General features: G+C 45.6%; 1 protein-coding gene across 3 annotated transcripts in view; it reads left to right on the top strand.

Moving 5' to 3' along the window:
* The window catches only part of FZD3 (frizzled class receptor 3), a 75236-nt gene that overhangs the window by 6150 nt on the left and 45944 nt on the right, over positions 1-23142 (top strand). The window contains exon 1 of one of the 3 annotated variants that reach the window (XM_088447557.1): positions 22359-22470. The exons of the other annotated variants lie outside the window; for them this stretch is intronic. The gene's annotated coding sequence lies outside the window, so the exon portion shown is untranslated. Of the gene's footprint in view, positions 1-22358; positions 22471-23142 lie in introns of those variants that run through there. 3 annotated transcript variants of the gene reach the window in all.

Here is a 23142-nt window from a genome sequence, read left to right as displayed (position 1 = left end):
AGGAACAAAGGCGCTATTTACAAAGCAAAAAAAATATATATATATTTATATATATATATATACATATATATATATTTTTTTGCTTTGTAAATAGCGCCTTTGTTCCTTTTTATGTAGCAGATTACATTGTTGATAAAACAGAAATATATAATATATATATATATATAATGTATGTATGTGCTTTGTAAATAATTCCTTTTGTTCCTTTATATGTAGCAGATTACATTGTCTGTAACATTGAGGTACCAGGATGGGTGGAGGATGTGTGTTATTGTCTGTGTGTAAAGCTGGTGACAGCTACAAAACCTGGCTTGTACGCCTCCTCCCCTCCTGTATATCCAAGGGTTAAAGGAACCCGTCCGGTAACATTCCCCACTTTAAAGGCTGCTGATTGACAAAACAGTTGGAAACCCCGCTGCCTTTTCTTTTCAAGTTGGATCATTCATTTGAATATTTTTGGTGCTTATGGAAACTGCCCTATTTGTGGTGTGTTCCGGAGCACCGTTACTGCTCATCCTGTGCTCTGGGTGTCTATATACTGCCCTATTTGTGGTGTGCTCCGGGGCACCGTTACTACTCATCCTGTGCTCTGGGAGGTATATATACTGCCCTATTTGTGGTGTGTTCCGGAGCACCGTTACTGCTCATCCTGTGCTCTGGGTGTCTATATACTGCCCTATTTGTGGTGTGCTCCGGAGCACCGTTACTGCTCATCCTGTGCTCTGGGTGTCTATATACTGCCCTATTTGTGGTGTGCTCCGGAGCACCGTTACTGCTCATCCTGTGCTCTGAGAGGTATATATACTGCCCTATTTGTGGTGTGTTCCGGAGCATCGTTACTGCTCATCCTGTGCTCTGGGTGGCTATATACTGCCCTATTTGTGGTGTGCTCCGGAGCACCATTACTGCTCATCCTGTTCTCTGGATGTCTATATACTGCCCTATTTGTGGTGTGTTCTGGTGCACCGTTACTGCTCATCCTGTGCTCTGGGTGTCTATATACTGCCCTATTTGTGGTGTGCTCCGGAGCATCATTACTGCTCATCCTGTGCTCTGGGCGGCTATATACTGCCCTATTTGTGGTGTGTTCCGGAGCACCGTTACTGCTCATCCTGTGCTCTGGGCGGCTATATACTGCCCTATTTGTGGTGTGCTCCGGAGCATCGTTACTGCTCATCCTGTGCTCTGGGAGGTATATATACTGCCCTATTTGTGGTGTGCTCCGGAGCATCATTACTGCTCATCCTGTGCTCTGGGCGGCTATATACTGCCCTATTTGTGGTGTGTTCCGGAGCACCGTTACTGCTCATCCTGTGCTCTGGGCGGCTATATACTGCCCTATTTGTGGTGTGCTCCGGAGCATCGTTACTGCTCATCCTGTGCTCTGGGAGGTATATATACTGCCCTATTTGTGGTGTGTTCCAGAGCATCGTTACTGCTCATCCTGTGCTCTGGGAGGTATATATACTGCCCTATTTGTGGTGTGTTCCAGAGCACCGTTACTGCTCATCCTGTGCTCTGGGAGGTATATATACTGCCCTATTTGTGGTGTGTTCCAGAGCACCGTTACTGCTCATCCTGTGCTCTGGGTGTCTATATACTGCCCTATTTGTGGTGTGCTCCGGAGCACCGTTACTACTCATCCTGTGCTCTGGGAGGTATATATACTGCCCTATTTGTGGTGTGTTCCGGAGCACCGTTACTGCTCATCCTGTGCTCTGGGAGGTATATATACTGCCCTATTTGTGGTGTGTTCCAGAGCACCGTTACTGCTCATCCTGTGCTCTGGGTGTCTATATACTGCCCTATTTGTGGTGTGCTCCGGAGCACCGTTACTACTCATCCTGTGCTCTGGGAGGTCTATATACTGCCCTATTTGTGGTGTGTTCCGGAGCACTGTTACTGCTCATCCTGTGCTCTGGGTGTCTATATACTGCCCTATTTGTGGTGTGCTCCGGAGCACCGTTACTACTCATCCTGTGCTCTGGGAGGTCTATATACTGCCCTATTTGTGGTGTGTTCCGGAGCACCGTTACTACTCATCCTGTGCTCTGGGAGGTATATATACTGCCCTATTTGTGGTGTGTTCCAGAGCACCGTTACTGCTCATCCTGTGCTCTGGGTGTCTATATACTGCCCTATTTGTGGTGTGCTCCGGAGCACCGTTACTACTCATCCTGTGCTCTGGGAGGTATATATACTGCCCTATTTGTGGTGTGTTCCGGAGCACCGTTACTGCTCATCCTGTGCTCTGGGTGTCTATATACTGCCCTATTTGTGGTGTGCTCCGGAGCACCGTTACTACTCATCCTGTGCTCTGGGAGGTATATATACTGCCCTATTTGTGGTGTGTTCCGGAGCACCGTTACTGCTCATCCTGTGCTCTGGGTGTCTATATACTGCCCTATTTGTGGTGTGTTCCGGAGCACCGTTACTGCTCATCCTGTGCTCTGGGTGTCTATATACTGCCCTATTTGTGGTGTGCTCCGGAGCACCGTTACTACTCATCCTGTGCTCTGGGAGGTCTATATACTGCCCTATTTGTGGTGTGTTCCGGAGCACCGTTACTGCTCATCCTGTGCTCTGGGTGTCTATATACTGCCCTATTTGTGGTGTGCTCCGGAGCACCGTTACTACTCATCCTGTGCTCTGGGAGGTCTATATACTGCCCTATTTGTGGTGTGTTCCGGAGCACCGTTACTGCTCATCCTGTGCTCTGGGAGGTATATATACTGCCCTATTTGTGGTGTGTTCCAGAGCACCGTTACTGCTCATCCTGTGCTCTGGGTGTCTATATACTGCCCTATTTGTGGTGTGCTCCGGAGCACCGTTACTACTCATCCTGTGCTCTGGGAGGTATATATACTGCCCTATTTGTGGTGTGTTCCGGAGCACCGTTACTGCTCATCCTGTGCTCTGGGTGTCTATATACTGCCCTATTTGTGGTGTGCTCCGGAGCACCGTTACTGCTCATCCTGTGCTCTGGGTGTCTATATACTGCCCTATTTGTGGTGTGCTCCGGAGCACCGTTACTGCTCATCCTGTGCTCTGAGAGGTATATATACTGCCCTATTTGTGGTTTTCCCCCGGGGCACCGTTACTGCTCATCCTGTGCTCTGGGTGTCTATATACTGCCCTATTTGTGGTGTGTTCCGGAGCATCGTTACTGCTCATCCTGTGCTCTGGGTGGCTATATACTGCCCTATTTGTGGTGTGCTCCGGAGCACCATTACTGCTCATCCTGTTCTCTGGATGTCTATATACTGCCCTATTTGTGGTGTGTTCTGGTGCACCGTTACTGCTCATCCTGTGCTCTGGGTGTCTATATACTGCCCTATTTGTGGTGTGCTCCGGAGCATCATTACTGCTCATCCTGTGCTCTGGGCGGCTATATACTGCCCTATTTGTGGTGTGTTCCGGAGCACCGTTACTGCTCATCCTGTGCTCTGGGCGGCTATATACTGCCCTATTTGTGGTGTGCTCCGGAGCATCGTTACTGCTCATCCTGTGCTCTGGGAGGTATATATACTGCCCTATTTGTGGTGTGTTCCAGAGCATCGTTACTGCTCATCCTGTGCTCTGGGAGGTATATATACTGCCCTATTTGTGGTGTGTTCCAGAGCACCGTTACTGCTCATCCTGTGCTCTGGGCGGCTATATACTGCCCTATTTGTGGTGTGCTCCGGAGCATCGTTACTGCTCATCCTGTGCTCTGGGAGGTATATATACTGCCCTATTTGTGGTGTGTTCCAGAGCACCGTTACTGCTCATCCTGTGCTCTGGGAGGTATATATACTGCCCTATTTGTGGTGTGTTCCAGAGCATCGTTACTGCTCATCCTGTGCTCTGGGAGGTATATATACTGCCCTATTTGTGGTGTGTTCCAGAGCACCGTTACTGCTCATCCTGTGCTCTGGGAGGTATATATACTGCCCTATTTGTGGTGTGTTCCAGAGCACCGTTACTGCTCATCCTGTGCTCTGGGAGGTATATATACTGCCCTATTTGTGGTGTGTTCCAGAGCACCGTTACTGCTCATCCTGTGCTCTGGGAGGTTTATATACTGCCCTATTTGTGGTGTGTTCCAGAGCACCGTTACTGCTCATCCTGTGCTCTGGGTGTCTATATACTGCCCTATTTGTGGTGTGTTCCAGAGCATCGTTACTGCTCATCCTGTGCTCTGGGAGGTATATATACTGCCCTATTTGTGGTGTGCTCCGGAGCATCGTTACTGCTCATCCTGTGCTCTGGGCGGCTATATACTGCCCTATTTGTGGTGTGTTCCGGAGCACCGTTACTGCTCATCCTGTGCTCTGGGAGGTATATATACTGCCCTATTTGTGGTGTGCTCCGGAGCACCGTTACTGCTCATCCTGTGCTCTGGGAGGTATATATACTGCCCTATTTGTGGTGTGCTCCGGAGCACCGTTACTGCTCATCCTGTGCTCTGGGTGTCTATATACTGCCCTATTTGTGGTGTGCTCCGGAGCATCGTTACTGCTCATCCTGTGCTCTGGGCGGCTATATACTGCCCTATTTGTGGTGTGTTCCGGAGCACCGTTACTGCTCATCCTGTGCTCTGGGTGTCTATATACTGCCCTATTTGTGGTGTGCTCCGGAGCATCGTTACTGCTCATCCTGTGCTCTGGGAGGTATATATACTGCCCTATTTGTGGTGTGTTCCAGAGCATCGTTACTGCTCATCCTGTGCTCTGGGTGTCTATATACTGCCCTATTTGTGGTGTGCTCCGGAGCATCGTTACTGCTCATCCTGTGCTCTGGGTGTCTATATACTGCCCTATTTGTGGTGTGCTCCGGAGCACCGTTACTGCTCATCCTGTCCTCTGGGTGTCTATATACTGCCCTATTTGTGGTGTGCTCCGGAGCACCGTTACTACTCATCCTGTGCTCTGGGCGGCTATATACTGACCTATTTGTGGTGTGCTCCGTTACTGCTCATCCTGTGTTCTGGGAGTCTATATACTGCCCTATTTGTGGTGTGCTCCGGAGCATCGTTACTGCTCATCCTGTGCTCTGGATGTCTATATACTGCCCTGTTTTGTAGGAGATTATGGGCCGTATTCAATTAGTGTCGAAAAGCTGTTTTCTGAGAAAAAGTTTCGCCGGTGCGAAAACGCAATGCTGTGTAACTGGCGGAAAAGTTTCGCCTAAGAATAGCTGTCGAAAAAAAGTGCAGAATTGCGGTTTTGGGGTGCAAAGGTGGGGAAACCACCTTGCACCCTTAGGACAGGTCCCCAAAGGTAAACTGCTTCAAAAAATTCCTAAAAAAATTAAAAGAACACCCCAAAAATTGACTTGTACTAAGTTGGGGTACAAACTTAATAAACTAGCGAAATAGACTTTGGGGGGTCTGCAAGTATGGGGGGAGTTTTTTTTATTGTAGGTGCTTGCTGAAGGTGCGTTTTTCACGTTATTTAAAACCACACATTTGCGATTTTTAACCATGCTAGCACCCATTTTCATGTACCCCAAATTTATCGGGACTAGTTATTTTCTCAAAAAAATACCTGCTAAATGCTATTCTTCACCACTTGTGCAAAGACGCTATTTAGCAACTAATGAGAGCATTTTAGTACCCCGAATACCTTCAACAGGGCTATTCGGGGGCATCTACCATGATCCCCAATGTTAGAGCATCTTTTGGGGGGGTGTCAGGCTGATTTCCTCAAATCTGACAGCACTTTTCGCCTGTTTGCGTTTCGCCGGGTGCCGTTTTAGCCCACTTCTAATTGAATACAGGGAAAAGCCGGGAAGCTCGCTATACTTTTTCGCTTGGAAAATCAGCGATGTTGGGACGGGACTTTTCGCTTTTCATTGAATATGCCCCTATGTTGTATTTAATCCTCACTATTTTCCATGTGAACGTGTTGGTTAAAATAAAAATGACTAATGTAATGCAGAATAAACAATCATTTGTTGCTATAGTCAGTGAAGGATTATAGTTTTATATTTTTATTGCTGCACCTATGATTAACATGAAAAAAACCTGGCCCGTCCGTGTCACAAGTGGCGCCACCTCGGCATGATCGGCAGCGCGCCGAGTTTGTTACAAGCAGATAACGCTTGTTGTTCGTACATAACAGAAGGCCTGTCCTCCTGATCTGCAGTAATCTGTCCATATGTACATAAGGCCTGATTCAGAGCCGGACGCAATTAGCGCTCGCTCGTCCAGAAAATAGGGGTGGCTATTCAAATCAACCGTTCGCTCTTTGCGATCTGTTCACGCCTCTAGGTCTGAACGAGCGAAACAAAACTTGCGGCCGTTTTTTTGAAAAAATACGCCCCCTGGCCGCTCGCATCCTACGTCATGTCCGCTATTTATTAGATTAATCGAGTACATCGACCAGCGTATGAACTGCTCGCTATTCTTGGGGTTGGTTTTTGCTACCACAATTTTGCGAGCAGTTCTGACTATAAAATAACCCAGTGACGTGGTCAATGACGCTGCTGTTTTAATTATGCACACCCATAAAACGCCCGTTTTGACCTTTAAGCACGCCTGCGTTCTGATCTCCACTCCCCGTTTTCAAGCACCTTCCCCTGTTACCACCCACATACGCCTCCTCCTGTCACTCAAATTATCAGGCATTCGCTATTTTGCGAGCACATGAATTTCGACCGCACTGACTGGTTCGCGCATGCGTATAACGATCCGTACGCATGCGCAGTTGGGCAAACATCGCTCGGAGCGAACGAGCGGCCGCTTACGAGCGGCTCTGAATCAGGCCCATAGACCCCATGCACCTGCTGCAGTACAACTAAAATCAATAGCAAAGATTGTAATGGCAGGTACGGGTGTAGCCCCATTCTGGTACATCAGCGACCGACGCATTGAGAACTGTTGGTGAGTGCAGAGGATTAGGTCACCTGTCATCGGTAGGTCACTGCTATTCGTGGTCAGTGTGGTCCATAGGATATAGAAGCAGGTGGCAGGAAATAGGAGCAGGCTGCACCTGCGGAGCTCTGGGTGTGCTGGGGCAGACTAGGTCAAGGCAGTCAATGGGAGGTGGGTCTGACTGAGAGAATGGATCCCAAGCAATGGGCTTACACCCTAAGCTGAAAGTTATTAACCAGGTGTAATATTTCTAGGACAGTTCCAGCTGCGCCACAGCATCTGATATTGGGATTTGGGAATCTCGGAGTCAGCGAGTCTGACATGATGATGCGGTCGGAGCTGATGACACAAATGGAGTCTGCTTACTAATCCGATGATTCCCTGTTAGTGCGCAGTGACGCGGCATCATTGCAGAGCTGTGCTATTGATCTGACGATGGTGGCTTGTCTAAAGATATTTCCTATTTAGGCCGGTATTCAATTAGAGGCGAAAACCTTTCGCCGATGCAATGTTTTTGCCACTTTCCGAAGTATCGCCGTATTCGATTCCAGGGCGTCTTCGCATTTGCGGAAACTCCATAGGCAAAAAACAGGCAAAAAAGTTTCTCCACTCAAAGGTAGGAGAAAATAAGTGCAAAATCCCTATTTTTGAGGTAAAATGTGGGGACTTGTGTAGTTCAGAACCCTTTGTGGGAAAATGTGGTTCAGAACCCTTTTGGTTAAAAATGTATCTTAATTCACCCCAAAAAACTACTTTTATTAGGGCTATTAATACACTTCTATATTGATTCCCCGGGTCAGTTAGTCCTTTTAGGGGGTACAGACTGATTCCCCCAAAAGACTGCCCTTTTCGCTGCATTCGCACATATGCGTTTTCGTCTGTTTTACAATTGAATAGGGCGAAAAATGGGAGCGGGCATTGTGTAAGTGGGCGAAAACTTCCCCTCAAAACAGGCGAATGAGGCGAAAACATCGCACTTATCATAGGTCGCAGCTTTTCGCCTCTAATTGAATCCGGCCCCTAGTAGCTGAAGACGGATTTAAGGAAATTTGTAGGTCACTGGAAGATGCTTATTTGGTAAATGAATGTACTATTTATATCTTGTAGATCATTCTTATGAGCTAATGTTGGCATTTGAACTTAATAAATAAATTTAAAAGAGAATATTGACATAAATCAATGTAAAGGATAATAATGACATAGCTTAGGGGGGAGCCCACCAACTCAGTTGAAACCAGCAACATCACTGAAGCATAAGGAGATATCTATTTATATATAATATGTCATGTATTATTATATGTTTCTGGCTGCGCAAAGTAAGCTGAACACGATTAGTTGTAGGTTGATTCCTGTGGAGAGACACCAAGCAACCCTGTGTTGTGACTTAGAAAATCCCATACACGTCTCACTGTATGTTACCCTGAAGCAACCTGCTCCCCAGACTTTGATTTATGGGCCGAGTGAATTCACCTTCGGGCTGTTTAATATATATAAAATCCACTGCACAAACCTGCACTACAGTCATTCAAAGACAGCCTGCGCTGCTAGTAAAAACAACATACAATTATCTTTGAGACATAAGGAAATAGTTAAAACTTGTTTCATTGGTTATATCAGGATTTGCTTAAAATGAAGCTGACTGCTACTGATTTCACCTGATGAGAAGCCGAAATTTAGCCGTACGCTGTTCAGGCATTACGGCAGCCATCTTGTCCTGTTCTACGTGCAAGTTTATGGAAGTGCTAGGTTATACAGATGTGTCCCTGTACACCTAGCTTTTTTTGTACCATATGGCACGAGATGCTTGTTGAGATTTAGACGCTGCACCAACGGTAGCTATTTTTTTTCTTTCAGGACTTTTTCATGAATTTTGCATCTTATTCGCATTGTAGCTGTATGCTTATAGTGTACTAGGTGCTTAGGAATAGTATTTTCTTTCGCAGATTAAGCATACATGGCGCAAAGTATGGCGCAGACCACTTGTATCAGACTTTCGTCTTTTGCCTTTTTATTCAGATTAGTGACTAAGGTCTATTTACTAAGCCTTGGATGGAGATAAAGTACCAACCAACCAGCTCCTAACTGTCATTTTTTCAAACACAGCCTGTGACATGGCAGTTAGGAGCTGATTGGCTGGTACTTTATCGCCGTTCACTTTACCTGTATCTCCATCCAAGGCTTAGTAAATAGACCCCTCAGGCCGGGATATATCAAGTATCGCATTGTGAACATGATATATCCCACTACTTAGAGGCATGACTTTATTAATACAGTATGCATATAGATTTGCATTGAAGACCGCATAGAAAAGCTCTACCGATAACAGCTGTCCTTTGCGGTGTGAGGAAGTCGCAAAGCATGTGGCACGCCAAATGGGGCTATTTGGCACAATTTCAGGATAGGTGTATATGGGCACATCTGTATATCAGTAAGAAAAGTCTATTTTTTGGCATAATAATATATATAGATACAGTACTGTGCAAAAGTTTTAGGCAGTTGTGGAAAAAATACTGCAAAGTAAAAATGCTTTCAAAAATAGAATTGTTCATAGTTTGTTTTTATCAGTTAACAAGATGCAAAGTGTGAACAGAAGAGAAATCTGACCTGACCACCCTTTGCCTTCAAAACAGCATCAATTCTTCTAGGTACACGTGCACAAAGTCAGGGATTTTGTAGGATTATAGTCAGGTGTATGAGTAACCAATCATACCAAACAGGTGATAATGATCATCATTTTCATATGTAGGTTGAAACACAGGGCCTGATTCAGACCCGTTCACATCGCAGTGCGCGAACTAGTGCGAGCGATCGGGAAGTACTCGCTCGCCCAGCATAGACAGCCCAGCTGAATGAGTGACAGGTCAAGCCCTTTGTGGATGGTAACAGGGGCTGGACATTATAAATGGGGGAGTGGAGGTGCGAACACAGGCGTGCCTGAGCATCTTAATGCCATTTCAGAGGTGTGCATAATTAAAAAGCAGAGTCATAGTACACGTCACCTGGTTGAATTATACACTGAAGTGCTTGCGGCAAGGTATAGTCAGCCTCAAGCGCTGCGAGCACATCCGATGGTGCTCAATGTATCAATGTTTTCATGCACTTCCAGGAGATGACGTGCGCAAGTGGCCGTCTTATGAATGGCTGGTGGACGTCTGCATACACTAAGTGATCGCACGCCAAGACATAGTGGGCGTGCTAATGCCTTGCCGGGCAATCGCCTGCCTTGCTGGGCGTGCGCTGGATTTGCATACGCTGGGAGCAAGCGACCGTATCTAGCGAGCGGCTCTGAATCAGGCCCACAGTCAGTAACTGAAACAGAAACATCTGTGTAGGAGGCTTAAAACTAGGTGAGGAACAGCCAAACTCTGCTACAAAGGTGAGGTTGTGGAAGACCGTTTCATATCACAGGTCATAGGCCATGGCAAGACTGAGCACAGCAACAAGACACAAGGTAGTTATACTGCATCAGCAAGGTCTCTCCCAGGCAAAGATTTCAAAGCAGACTGGGGTTTCAAGCTGTGCTGTGGTTGGCCAAGGAACTTAGGGCCTGATTCAGACTCACTCGCAATCGGCTGTCCGCTCGCAAGTGGGTCGGTGGTCTGCACTGAGCATGCGCACGACGGAGGGAGCTCCGTCGTGCGCATGCGCCAGATGCGACGAGCGAAGGACTTTCCTTCGCTCGTTGTGTCTGATCAAAGGGGGCGTGCTGTCGATGTTGATTGACAGCACGCCCCCTTTGGTGGGCGTGCCGGGGGCATGCCTCCCAGACGGGGGCATTCCCAACGGAACGCCTACCGTCAGAAGCCGGCCCACTGACATCACTAGTGATGTCAGTGGGAGTGATTCTGGCTCTGATAGAGCCAAAATCACTCCGGGCCTTGCGGTTGAAAAACTCAACCGCAGGCTCCGGCTCGCAGTGGCGATGGTCGCGATGGTCACGACGATCGCGGCCATCAAACTGCACGCTCGTATAGGCTGTGGGTGGTGACCCACAGCTATACGAGCGTCCAGGAGGACGCTCCATTTTTATGGAGGGCGGCCCTCATTCAGAGCGTGCGCTCTGCTCAGAGCGTACGGCTCTGAATGAGGGCCTTAGTGCATCAGATGAAAGACACATCATGCTTACTTCCCTTCGAAATCAGAAGATGTCCCAACAGTGCCATCAGCTCAGAACTGGCAGAAACCAGTGGGACCCAGGTCACCCATCTGCTGTTCGGAGAAGTCTGGCCAGAAGTGGTCTTCATGGAAGAACTGCAGCCAAAAAACCATACAGTACCTTCAATGCGGAAACAAGGCCAAGCGACTCAACTATGCACGAAAACATAGGAACTGGGGTGCAGAAAAATGGCGGCAGGTACTCTGGACTGATGAGTCAACATTTTAAATATTTGGCTGTAACAGAAGGCTGTTTGTTCGCCGAAGGGCTGGAGCGCTGTACAATAATGAGTGTCTGCAGGTAACAGTGAAGCATGGTGGAGGTTCTTTGAAAGTTGGGGGCTGCATTTCAGCAAATGGAGTTGGGGTTTTTGTCAGGATTAATGGTGTCCTCAATGCTGAGAAATACAGACAGGTACTTACCAATCATGCAATACCATCAGGGAGGCGTCTGATTGGCTCCAAATGTATTCTGCAGCAGGACAACAACCCCAAACATACAGCCAATGTCATTTAAGTACTATCTGCAGTGTAAAGAAGAGCAAGTAGTTCTGGAAGTGAATATATGGCCCCCACAGAGCCCTGATCTGAACTTCATCGAGACAGGATGTTTTCAGCAAGCCTACATCCACAGAAGATCTGTGGTTTGTTCTCCAAGATGTTTGGAACAACCTCCCTGCAGAGTTCCTTCAAAAACTGTGTGCAAGTGTACCATGAAGAATTGATGCTGTTTTGGCAAAGGGAGGTCACACCAAAATTTGATTTATATTTCTCTTCTGTTCAATCACTTTGCGTTTCTTCAATATATAAAAATAAACTATTAAAACTTCTATTTTTGAAAGCATTCTCACTTTGCAGCATTTTTTCCACACCGGCATAAAACTTTTGCACAGAACTGTATATGTATATATGTGTGTATGTTTGTTTTTATACAAAGCAAATGTGTATTTTTATCTTAAATATTAAATGACCCCTTGTTCTTACTTGAGCAGCCATAAAATCTGTGATAAAGTCACAGCCTGGATATCAAAAGATGTTTTTTTTATGCTAAGTTTATTCTTTATTTGAAACTTATAAAACCATTTTATTTTCATCGTGCTTCGCCCTACTTTTCTACGCCTCTAACCTTGTTTTTACTTTTGTTTTGACATAAGCATATTGTTCTGCATCGCTGGCGAAGCATCAATTTGTAGCGTGACTGCGCTGAACGTAATTAATTGCTCTTTTTATGTTTCGTCTTTGTGTCGTGTGAAGGAGTTTTCAGCTATTCCAGTAAATACAAAGCCAAGGAGCCATTCATCACATTCACTGCCGTTACTTCATCTTGGCAAATGTTTGTTCTTTTTCAATGAAATAAGACGTAATATTTTTCCGATTTTTGCCAATACCGTCCGAGCTTTGCTACCTGTGGCCTATTCATGAGTAAATCCTGTGACGCTGTACCTACTCTATTGAAAGTCACAAAAGGCGCCTTAGCATCTGAAATACGTAAATAAAACACATGCCTTCCCGGCTACTCTCTGCCATCACTGAGCGATTCCCAGGTTTCGGTAAAAGTTCTAGTTCCACAGAAACCGGAGGGCTGCATGTTGAATACCTCTGATATAGGGGATCAAAATACATCTGGTGCCTACGCATAGGGAAATTCAGCTTCATATTCATGAAATTCTCTCCTGTCCCTCAGGAACTTGTGAAATCACTGAGACGCGAGACACTGCTGCAGTTCCTAGTGTATTGATCGCTACAAAATGGCTGCCTGCATTGAGTGTAGTTGATTGGCACATTTGATAGGTCATATTTTACTACGATTGATATAAAAAATAGAGCCATTTTTTAGATATAGCTTATAATGGATTTATTTTGGTCTTCCTTGTGAGACCATTTAATAAATGGCTTTGATAAATGTACACCTCACAAACCTCAAACGCTGTTTATTAGGTAACTAAGTAGCCAGTGATCTCTGAAGCATGGGATTTCGTGTTCAATCTGCAGCCACGAAGTAAATGAGCTTGCAGTTTATTAACGTATGTTTTCCCTTTATAACCTATTAAATGACTAAACAGATCAACTGAGAGAGGCTCAGCATAACCATTTATTTGGTCGATGACTTGGTCCGCGCTAAAGTAGGCAGCGTCCATATTATTGTTTATCAGTTTATTTGTAGGCGAGAATCTTGTGATATAAAGATGGCCAGTATTATACTGGGTGTGGTGGTATTACGGAAACCCAGAGTAAAACAAGTCTCCGCATTATACTCTATACCTCACTCCCGCTTTTCGCCTGTGATCGAAGTCACTCAGATATCGCCTTTTTCATGTGACCTCATCTAGGACTCCCCAGAACATCGAATTATTATTTCATTACTGATGCGTTATTTCAGGATATAAATTGCACTCTGTATACAAAACTGGTTTCTGTGTGAAATTTGTCATTGCCAAATCTCATGATGCATGGCTGGTTCAGCAAAAATGGCCGCCTCCACCTGCGTGTGACTTGCCCGTTGTACAAACATACAGGGTCTCTGGTAAACCTCTAAGCACATACTTAAGTGTAGGGTTGATGGATATAGCCGTTGAGCAATAGTAGAAATACAGATTGGTTTGCAACAGAAATTAATATTTTATCTCTCACAGAAACTTGCATTGATCAGGAGAGATGGTAATATTTAATGTTCTCCTCATCTCTCCCTGAAGCAATGTGTGAAGTGCCATTAATGGGTCAGGTTTTGGTTGTGCCCCACCTTCCCCCACTGGCATAGGAGAGAGTGGTGTAAATCCGTGCGTTTCCTCCTGGTGAAAGGGATGCTTGTGAGGAGATCAGTGGGAAATAAGCCTTTTGTTGTCTGTCTTTCTCCCCGCAGGATGGATGGAGCTTGGGCTGCCCTGCTGTGCTTACACAGAGACCTCTGTGTCATTGTGCAGTGCTGCACAATGAGGTGGGAAAATGGGGGCTTTGTGCCCCCTCTGTCGGCATTCACCGATTCAATAAGTTCCTCCATTGTCCCCCATCTGATCAATACTCCCAGCTCCGGTGACAACTCTCCAGCCGGCCCGTATCCAGCTGAGAGAGTGCGGATGTAACCCCTTAAGTGCCTCACCGCTCTCCATAATTTAAGTCCTAATCCTGCTACCTGGTTTATGCATATGTCACTAAAATCCCCTGGCACAAATCCTATTAGGGTCTTAAGTATAATATGAGATTCTTTTTTTAAAAAAATGTTGGTTCTTAGTGAATGGATTGTGTGCAGACTAATGACTACAACCCAACAAAATGGCCGCTCTTTTCCCTCCAGGGACAAATCATCCAGGCCTGGGACTGGTCCAGGAAATCCGGGACCGCTGGCAGCCCGGCTGGTAATAATGGCTCTCTGTCTTACTACATGGAGCGACGTGTTCCTCACTGTAGAGGTTTATGCTACAAATGTGTAATTATCACAAGTCTTTCTAGAGAACGACCCCTAACTCCCAGATCTGTCCTGTATCTCAAATATATAAAACTGTGGGTATTCACAGCAAGTCTTCCTGGGCTTCCGGACAACTCTCTAAGGGGTCTATTTATTCTTCTCATTAAGGGGGAGATGTATCAAGCGTTCTAAAGAGTGAAGAAGTTTCCGATAGCAACCAATCGGCTTCTAGCTAGCGTTTATCGAGTACATTCTATTAAATGATAGGTAGAAGCTGATTGGTTGCTATGGGTAAATTCTCCACTCTTTAAAAGATGTGATACATGTCCCTCTATGTATTTCAGGAATGTAACAAGAATGCAAAATGTGGGAAGTCTCTGATAGCTGCTGTGGTACCCCCTTCATACATCCCACAAAATTACTTTAATAAATATGCTCCTAAAGATGCACTTAACCAGGAATGCACAACAATTGGGAGCCAGAATCTGTTTCCTTGTGCCCCCCTGATTGCATTCTATTGGGAACCACCTCTCTGGGGCCCACACCTGCGGACCTTCCAACAGAAACCCTAGCACTATAGTTGCCAACAGTTGAAAGTCACTTCAAAGGGCAGCTTGTGTCTGGGCATTGTATGTATGCATATTACACTATTGGTGTACTACAACCCCCAGCCAGTGGCGTAACTAGGGTATTTGGAGCCCAGGGCAAATTTGAAAAGGGAGCCCCCCCCCCAATGTGCGCGCGCGTGGCAAAAATGGGCGTGGTCACTTAAAAATGGGGCGTGTCAACATGACACACCCCTTTATTTTCAATCTGAACATTCCTATCCATATGCACCTTAACCCCAGTAGTACCCCTTATACAGTACCCCCAGTATGCAGTTGTGGTCCCTCTCATGCAGGCCCATAGTAGAGCCCCTTATACAGTATCCCCAGTAGTGGTCCCTCTTATACAGCCCCCAATTAGTTCCCCTTACTCAGTACCCCCAGTAGTGGCCCCCCCAAATGCAGTGCCCCACGTAGTGTTCCCCCTTATGCAGTGCCCCCAGTAGCAGTCCCCACAATGCAGTGCGCCCAGTAGCGGTATCCGCTTATGCAGTGCCCTTTTATATAGTGCCCCCAGCAGTAGTCCCCCCCCCCCCCATGCAGTTTTCCCAGTAGTGGTCCCCTTATGCAGGCACCCTGTAGTGATCCCCCCTATCTAGTGCCCCCTGTAGTGTGCCCCTAGCAGTAAGCCCCTTATATAGTGCCCCATGCAGTGCCCCCAGTAGTGGTCCCCCTGATGCAGACTCCCAGTAGTGACCCCCCCCCCCTATCCAGTGGTCCCTGTAGTGGATTATTGCCCCCAGTAGTGGTCCCCCGAGTGCAGTGCCTCTAGTAATAGGCCCCTTTTAGAGTGGTAGTCCCCAGTAGAGTAGCCCCCACCCAGTAGAGGTCCTCCCAATGGCACCCCCAGTAGTAGCCACACCTCCCCCAGTAGTAGCCAACCCCTCCCCCGTTGTGCAGATAGGTTTAAAAATAAATAAATATATATAAAAATATACTTACCTGATTCCACGCTGCTCCTGTCCGCGATGCCGCTCCTGCCCTAAAGTCCGCCCGGGCTGGCGCGCTCAGCATTATGGGACTGACGTCATGACGTCAGTCCCATTACCCACTGCAGGAGCCGGACGGAAGTCCGGTTCTTGCAGTGGGTGCTGCAGCAGTCAATGAGAGTCTATCTGACTCTCATTGGCTGCTGTTTAACACACGCATCGCCGCCAGCGCTGGCGGCGATGCGTGTGTTATGCACAGCCTGAGCCCGCCTCCTGGCGCTATTGGGCAAGCGCTCAGGGGGAGGGAACGGGCTCAGGCGTGCAGCACAGGACCGGTGCTGGAAGCCTAGCGCCGGTCCTGTGCAAATGTGTAGCGCTGTCCGCACTCATTGCGGTCGGCGCTACACTGGCTATCTACGGCGGGCGGGCCGGTACCGTGGCCGGCGGCGCCCCCCCAGCGCCGCCGGTCCAACGGCGCCCAGGGCACGAACCCCGCTCGCCCTGCCCTAGTTACGCCACTGCCCCCAGCAAAGCAAGTTAGGGCCGAATTCAATTAGCCGCGAAAAGTGCAGTCTGGCAAAAAGCAGAATGAAGTCGCCTGTTTTGCCGCAATATTTTCTCCATGCGTGTCCCCGCTTTTTGTCCTAATCAGTTGTAAAACAGGTGAAAACGCGTATAGGCGAATGTTTTACAAAGCAAAACCAGCGTAAATTACATCTTTTTTTTTTTTTTTTTTTTTTGCGGGAAATCAGTCTGTACCCCATAAAAAGCTTCAGGGACCCTGAGAATCAATATAGAATAGTACTAGTACACCTAATAAAGGTATTTAGTGAACTTATTTTGAGGCAAAGGGCTGATATATGCATATGGGTGGAAAAATTATAGAAAGCAAAGGTTTTTCAGAAAAACAAGTACTGTAGTTAAATTTGGGGTACATGAAAATGGGTACTAGTATATTTTGATGTCTCTAAAATTAAGATTTAAAAAAACACCTTAAAAATGCACCTGCTGCAGCCTCCTGCAATCTCAAAAACACCTGTATCATAGCCCCCCAAAATACCAGGACCCCCCACTTTTTTACCCATTTTCCAACACTTTTTACATTTTCGCCCCAAAAATGACTTGTAATTATTATTATTTTTTTTTTTTAAATTAAAGTATTTTTGACTAATAGTTATTGGGGTGGGTGCCCAAAGGGTTCTGGATCAATTCCCCACATTTGCACCTCAAAATAGCGATTTTGCACTTCCAATTCGCCTGCCTCTATGTGGAGAATCTTTTTCGCCTATTTTATCATGTAAAGTTTTTGCGTAGGCGAAAACGTCCTGGAATTGAATACAGAGAAAAGTAGAAAACAGACGAAAAGCGCAAATTGGCGAAAACTTTTCTCCAAACTGCACTTTTCGCGGCTAATTGAATCCGGCTCTTGGCTGTACATCATTCTGCTCTTTTGCTTTTAGAATCTCCTATTAAATAAATGTTACCATAAAAAGACCTAGTGTAATATTTACTAAAAGTTGATTTGAAATTGATTTAAAATCAATAAAAAAAAAGAAAAAATCGATGTTGTGTTTCTGGGGATAAATCGCACATTTACTAACAGACAATTATTTTTTTTTAAGTGTTCGGAAATGTGTGATATGGCCGCAGAAACACAACATCGATGTTGATTGATTTTCACCGAGGATCATCGACCTTCAGTTGATATACCCCCTAGAATACGAGCATCTTTTATATAGTTTATTCTGTTATACTTTGTGAGTATTGGAAAAATATCAACAATTCTGAGGAAAAACCTTTAAACCTGGAACTGAATTACACAATATTATACAGTAAAAGCCTGGTAATGACAGTCCCATGTTGAGGATAGTGTAATATATTATACAGCGATGTCTCCATGTACTGTAGATACTGATACCTGTTCCCACCATTATACTAATTTATGTGTATGTTATCTGTGATAAGGGCCGGCCCCGCCCAGACACCTGTAACACAGGGGTGATGTGGAAGCACAGAACAGAGGCCTGAAGGAAGGGAGCGGAACATGAAAGCTGTGTGTTGTTGGGACAATAAAAATAGGTTGTGGTCCTTCCTGGTGACAGACCCCATCCTGTTTATTGCATATAGTAATGGTGGTCTCCCTGACAGCACGTTGCTCTATCACTCCACTGTCTGTACAACGGCTGAAAGAACCTGCGACTCTCCGGCTGTCCTGTCAGTTATGCTGGGACTTGCGGTTCCACAGCAGCTGGAGATCCACATTACTCCTCTCTGACAGGGCAAGCTGGGACCTGTAGTTCTGCCACAGCTGCTGATAGACAGGACCGCTACCTCTGGTCTCTGCACATCTTTATCTCATCCTGCCCCTGCTGTGCTTTTCTTTTTATGTATAGATGGGGGGGGTTGACTGTGAGAAAAGGCATTAGGGGGGCTGCTGGGAGATGGAGATAAGCTGACCTGCACATTTTCCCTACATACGGGGGGGGGGGGTAATTAAGTGAGACATAGCTTGTTTTTTTAGTCGTGTACCATATTTAGGCCCGTATTCAATTAGAAGCGAAAATCTGAGATCCGTGAAAAAGTATCGCAGTTAGCAACTGTTTTGGGGTGCAAAGGTGGGGAAACCACTCGGAACCCTTAGGACAGCCCCCCAAAGGATAACTGCGTCAAAAAATCCCTAAAAAAAAAAAAAGTGAGGAACGCCCCAAAAAATTACTTTGAATTTGGGCGGTGAAAAAGCACAAATTGGGAGGACAAGTTCACAAACTAGCAAAATAAGGTTCTGGGGGTGCTCTAAGAAGGGGTCTAGTGTTTTTGGGATTGCAGGTGCTTATATGAGGGGGGAATTTCACTTTATTAAAACTGAACTTTAGAGACATTAAAATATGCTAGCACCCATTTTCAGGTCCCCCAAATTTGACAGGACTACTTATTTTCTTTAAAAAATGCTGCTTTATGCCATTCTTGTGCAGCAAATACGCTAATTAATGCCAATTGTGTGAACTTAAGTACCCCAAACAGTTTTATTAGGGCTAATCGGGCACTACTACATTGATCCCCAATGTTTCTGCATCTTTTTTGGGGGGTTCAGGCTGATTTCCCCGATTCCGACACCACTTTTCGCCTGTTCTGACATCGCGTGTCGCCATTTTCACATCTTTTGGAATTGAATAGGGCGAATAGCGGGTACGCGCACGATAAGTTTCCCCTGCTAAAATACGTGATATGGGCGAACAGTCCTGCATGTGAAACTTTTACGCGTAACTGATTGAATACGGCTCTTAATATGAAAATAGGGACAATGTTGAAAAATAGGGACATTGCATAGGATAAAAAAAATATTCCAGGGACTTTATTATTCAAATACACTGACGAGGGAAAAATGTAGTATTAATAATTGTGCATCATTTTAAGGCTAGTTAGCTGGTTTGGGATACTCATTCGGTGTCTAGAAATGTTGACAAGAGGTTACAAGCTACATAAATATTTAAGTATATATAGCGTGGCGTCCGCTCCTCCTGTAGATTCTACAACCATTAAAATCGCAATACACACTGGACTTATTGTGATGATGTACGAGGAATACATAGCAGAGATCCTGTTCTTCTTAAAACCTTTGTAAGGCAGAACTGACCGACTGAAGCACCTGCCTATACTGGGGCATAGCATAGCGGACCTTACTGTGTGTTGTGTTTGCTGTTATACGTGTGCCTTGGGCAGTGATAGTATCGTGATTTGGTGACTGATAGCAGCGGAGACGGCAGCCGGGCCCCAAGTCCACCCCAGACATCACACAAAGAGTCCAGGCTGGAGGTCTCTGAGGTGAGAACCACCCAAACCTGCTCTCCGTCTGACAATTCCTGTCCAGCTCCTCAGTACAAACGTCTACAAATACCGGTGTTCAGGGAATGTGAGATCAGGGCTTCATTGTAACCTCTCCAGACAGACAAATTGGTCCCATTTTCAGTTTAGCCCCATTTTATTATCGGAAGGTTTAGAACAAACAAGTCTGATGGACAGATACTGTCCGTGACGTGCCATAACTCTGCCTGATATGTAATTGTTTATGTATATTGCAGACATTGTTTATCGGGAGATATGGAAGGTTTGGCAGTACGCGAATCCGGCCATTTAACAAATATTCTGGTCACCGTGGTCTCCCCATTCAGTGCCATCATTGGCCCGTTTGGTTTTGGTTTAGTAACTGGGCAGCATTGCATGCAAGAGAACCATTCCGTGGCTGAGTCAGAGTATATAATGGGCGTGTAGCCATCGGGGTATATCACGCATGTGTAGCCGGAGTTAATCACCGTGCGCATGCAAAGAGGACGCCAACTTCGTGCAGGTCTCCTGGTCATGGGGTAAGGGCAAGTGCCGGTGATATTGATAACGACCACTGTTGCATTTGGAACAACCACTCTTGCCTACGGAAGGGCACGCCAGTGCGATCGCATAGATGCGTACAACTTAGGACGTGCGTATAGTTGCATTAGTGTTCTGTTTGCATTCCGATCACAGCTGGCGTCGCGTTGCGTTTGCAATAAATCGGGCCCTCGGGCGTCTCCATTCAGCTTGATCTAAAGTGGTCAACAGGTCCAAGTACTAAGTAGCCAATGTAGCTTGACGCTCAAGGTTACTCCGTATGGGTGGTCACTAGGAATAGGACTAAGATACCCAGCTTAAGTTTTGGTTTTGCAAAGCATTTCTTGGTGCAATCTTCGATAAGTGGTGTAAGTGGAAGAACTACAGGTCCCAGCATTCCTGGCCACTAGAGGCAATATGCCGTTTAAGCCCGTAAATCAGGGGTGGGGAACCTTTTTTCTGCCGAGGGCCATTTTGATATATATAACATTATTCGCGGGCTCGGGGCAGGCCACACCCCCTCTGTGTGATGTCACACAGGGGCGGGGCAAAAATTGTTGGTGATTACTGCAGTGCCCAGGGAGCTGTAAGGGCAGTGGTGTGACCACCTGAAGCATCCTAAGGACGCTCCAGGCTGCACTGCTGCATAGTGTCTGGCTGCATTGTGCCATTCTAGGCACCCTGCTAGCCAGATGAGAAACAGCTCCGAGGGCCAGACCAAATGATTCTGGGGGCCTTCATATGGCCCCCGGGCCTGAGGTTCCCCATCCCTGTCGTAAATGGTCTCCTCTCTTGGAACCCGCTCCAATGTCCACATGTTCTTTATAACACTGAAATCTGTAGCTGTATTTTTTGTTTTTGTATTTATGTACTTGTGTAGTTTTTACTTTTTATCTCACTAATGAAAGACATGTCCTCTCCTCTGACAAGGCGTTAATGTAAACACCGTGGACAGGTCAATCATCTTTTAAGTGTGACTTAAAAGAAGAATCGTTTTTGGGAATATGTGCACAGGTAAACTACTGATTAGAATTCTACAACTTTTTTTTTTTTTTTTTTAAACAAACATGTATTTTTTTTGTGTGTGTGTGTGTGTGTGCGCAACACTCTGAGCAAATATTAACCCTTCAATCCAGTCAGAAAATGGTCTACACGCACGACTCTGGCGAAACAGACATTCAGTGTCACCTCTGTGCGTGACTAAGTATGATTTTTCTTTTCTTTTTTCCACTTACTATAGAGACACCGTAGCGTGTCTACAGTTGTGGCATTCCTGCTATTAAGCAAATATTTGTATATGTAATTAAATAACGAATAACGCACATGCATTTTCAGGGAAATATTACTGATGGTGTCTAATTGTTAGTACAAAATTTATTTTTTATTTTTCTTTAGCATTCTTTTTTTTATATATATATATATATATATATATATATATATATATAATTTTTTTTTATTTTTTTTTTATTATTGTTATTTATTTTGTCATTAATTTACCACCAAATCCACTGTATTTAATTGATTTGTATATTCCTTTGGATAAAGTGATCACTTTTTTTATTTTTTTTATTGTGAAAATTCCCGTTAGTCTGTCAGGAAATCTTTCCCAGTTACTGGTGCATGGTGCTACTCCTAAATGGGAATCCCTTTGTGCACAAAATCTTTTGACAAAACTTGGTTCCCATGGCTACAGAGCCTTTCATTGCATGACAAAAGTTGGCATTCGGACTCTTAGGAGGCAAATCTGGCCTTTGACTTGGTACCCTTTTCACACCCCTCGTTAAGCTCGGCCTGTCTCAACGCTTGAAGGGGCGGCAGTGGGGGGGTGGGAGTGTTCCCTTGGAGACCGGGATGACAATGTCGGAGGAGGAGGAGGGCGCGGAGGGAGCACAAAGGCCCTGATAATGTAAATGCGAACATTCAGGGCAGAATCTTTGTACCAGTTTGCAACCGAAAATTCTGACTAGAAAGCTGTACTCCTGTTTGTGTGGCATCGCCCGCTTCAATTTCCAACTAAACAAAAGTGGACAAGTTTGAGGCGTCGCACACACAAAACGTTGTGGCTGCTTTTTCCACAGGATGAGGTTTTCCATATTTCATGCTTTACGAGATAATCATTGCCATCCACACTGCCATCTTCTGTGTACCTGTGATCGCTAGGTAGTTTAAATTAATATTTGCCCTGGAATTGTGATTTGTTGGGAGTAATGGGGGGGGGGGGTTTGGGACAGGTTGTTACGTTAACCAACCGTGCAGCACAAGAGCTATTAGTACTAGCAAACGGTAAACCTCTTTGGTATCCGTGTAATTGCAATGAAATATATGTGATTTATTTACAGCGGTGTGTGGTAGTGTGCCCGGTATTGCCACAGAAGGTGACATTGTACGGCTTATGCGTACATGATTCCAAATGCAGTCATTAATTAATTTTGTCCAATAAAATCAAAATATTGGTACTTTTGTCCATATGCCGCTGGGATGTCAGCTGATTTATTCTGACCGTGTCATTGGCGACAGAAAATTACATAACCCTATATTACACGAGAGCCAGAAGGTTTTACATAGACTTTGGCTATTTAACTTTAAGAGGGGTATTCAATATGAAACGTTAACTTCACTGTCGAAGTTAACGTTTCATATCGGAGTTTTTACCTGCGTTAAAGTATCGGGCGCGCGCCCGCTTGTCCCCGTATTCAATATAAAATTAACGAAAATGGGAGCCTCCGAAGTTGGATTTGCGTAAAGTTAAGAATTTTAAGACCCCCCTAAAGTTGTAAAAACATGGGGGATCACTATGGGTACCCCCGTTTTAGCCTTTAATTGAAAAGTCGG

This window comes from Taudactylus pleione, unplaced genomic scaffold, assembly GCF_031769625.1.
Source record: "Taudactylus pleione unplaced genomic scaffold, aTauple2 ptg000434l, whole genome shotgun sequence".
In the NCBI taxonomy this organism is placed as follows: domain Eukaryota; kingdom Metazoa; phylum Chordata; class Amphibia; order Anura; family Myobatrachidae; genus Taudactylus; species Taudactylus pleione.
Note: the sequence above shows the minus strand (reverse complement) of the source record. Positions and strands in the feature narration are given on the sequence as shown.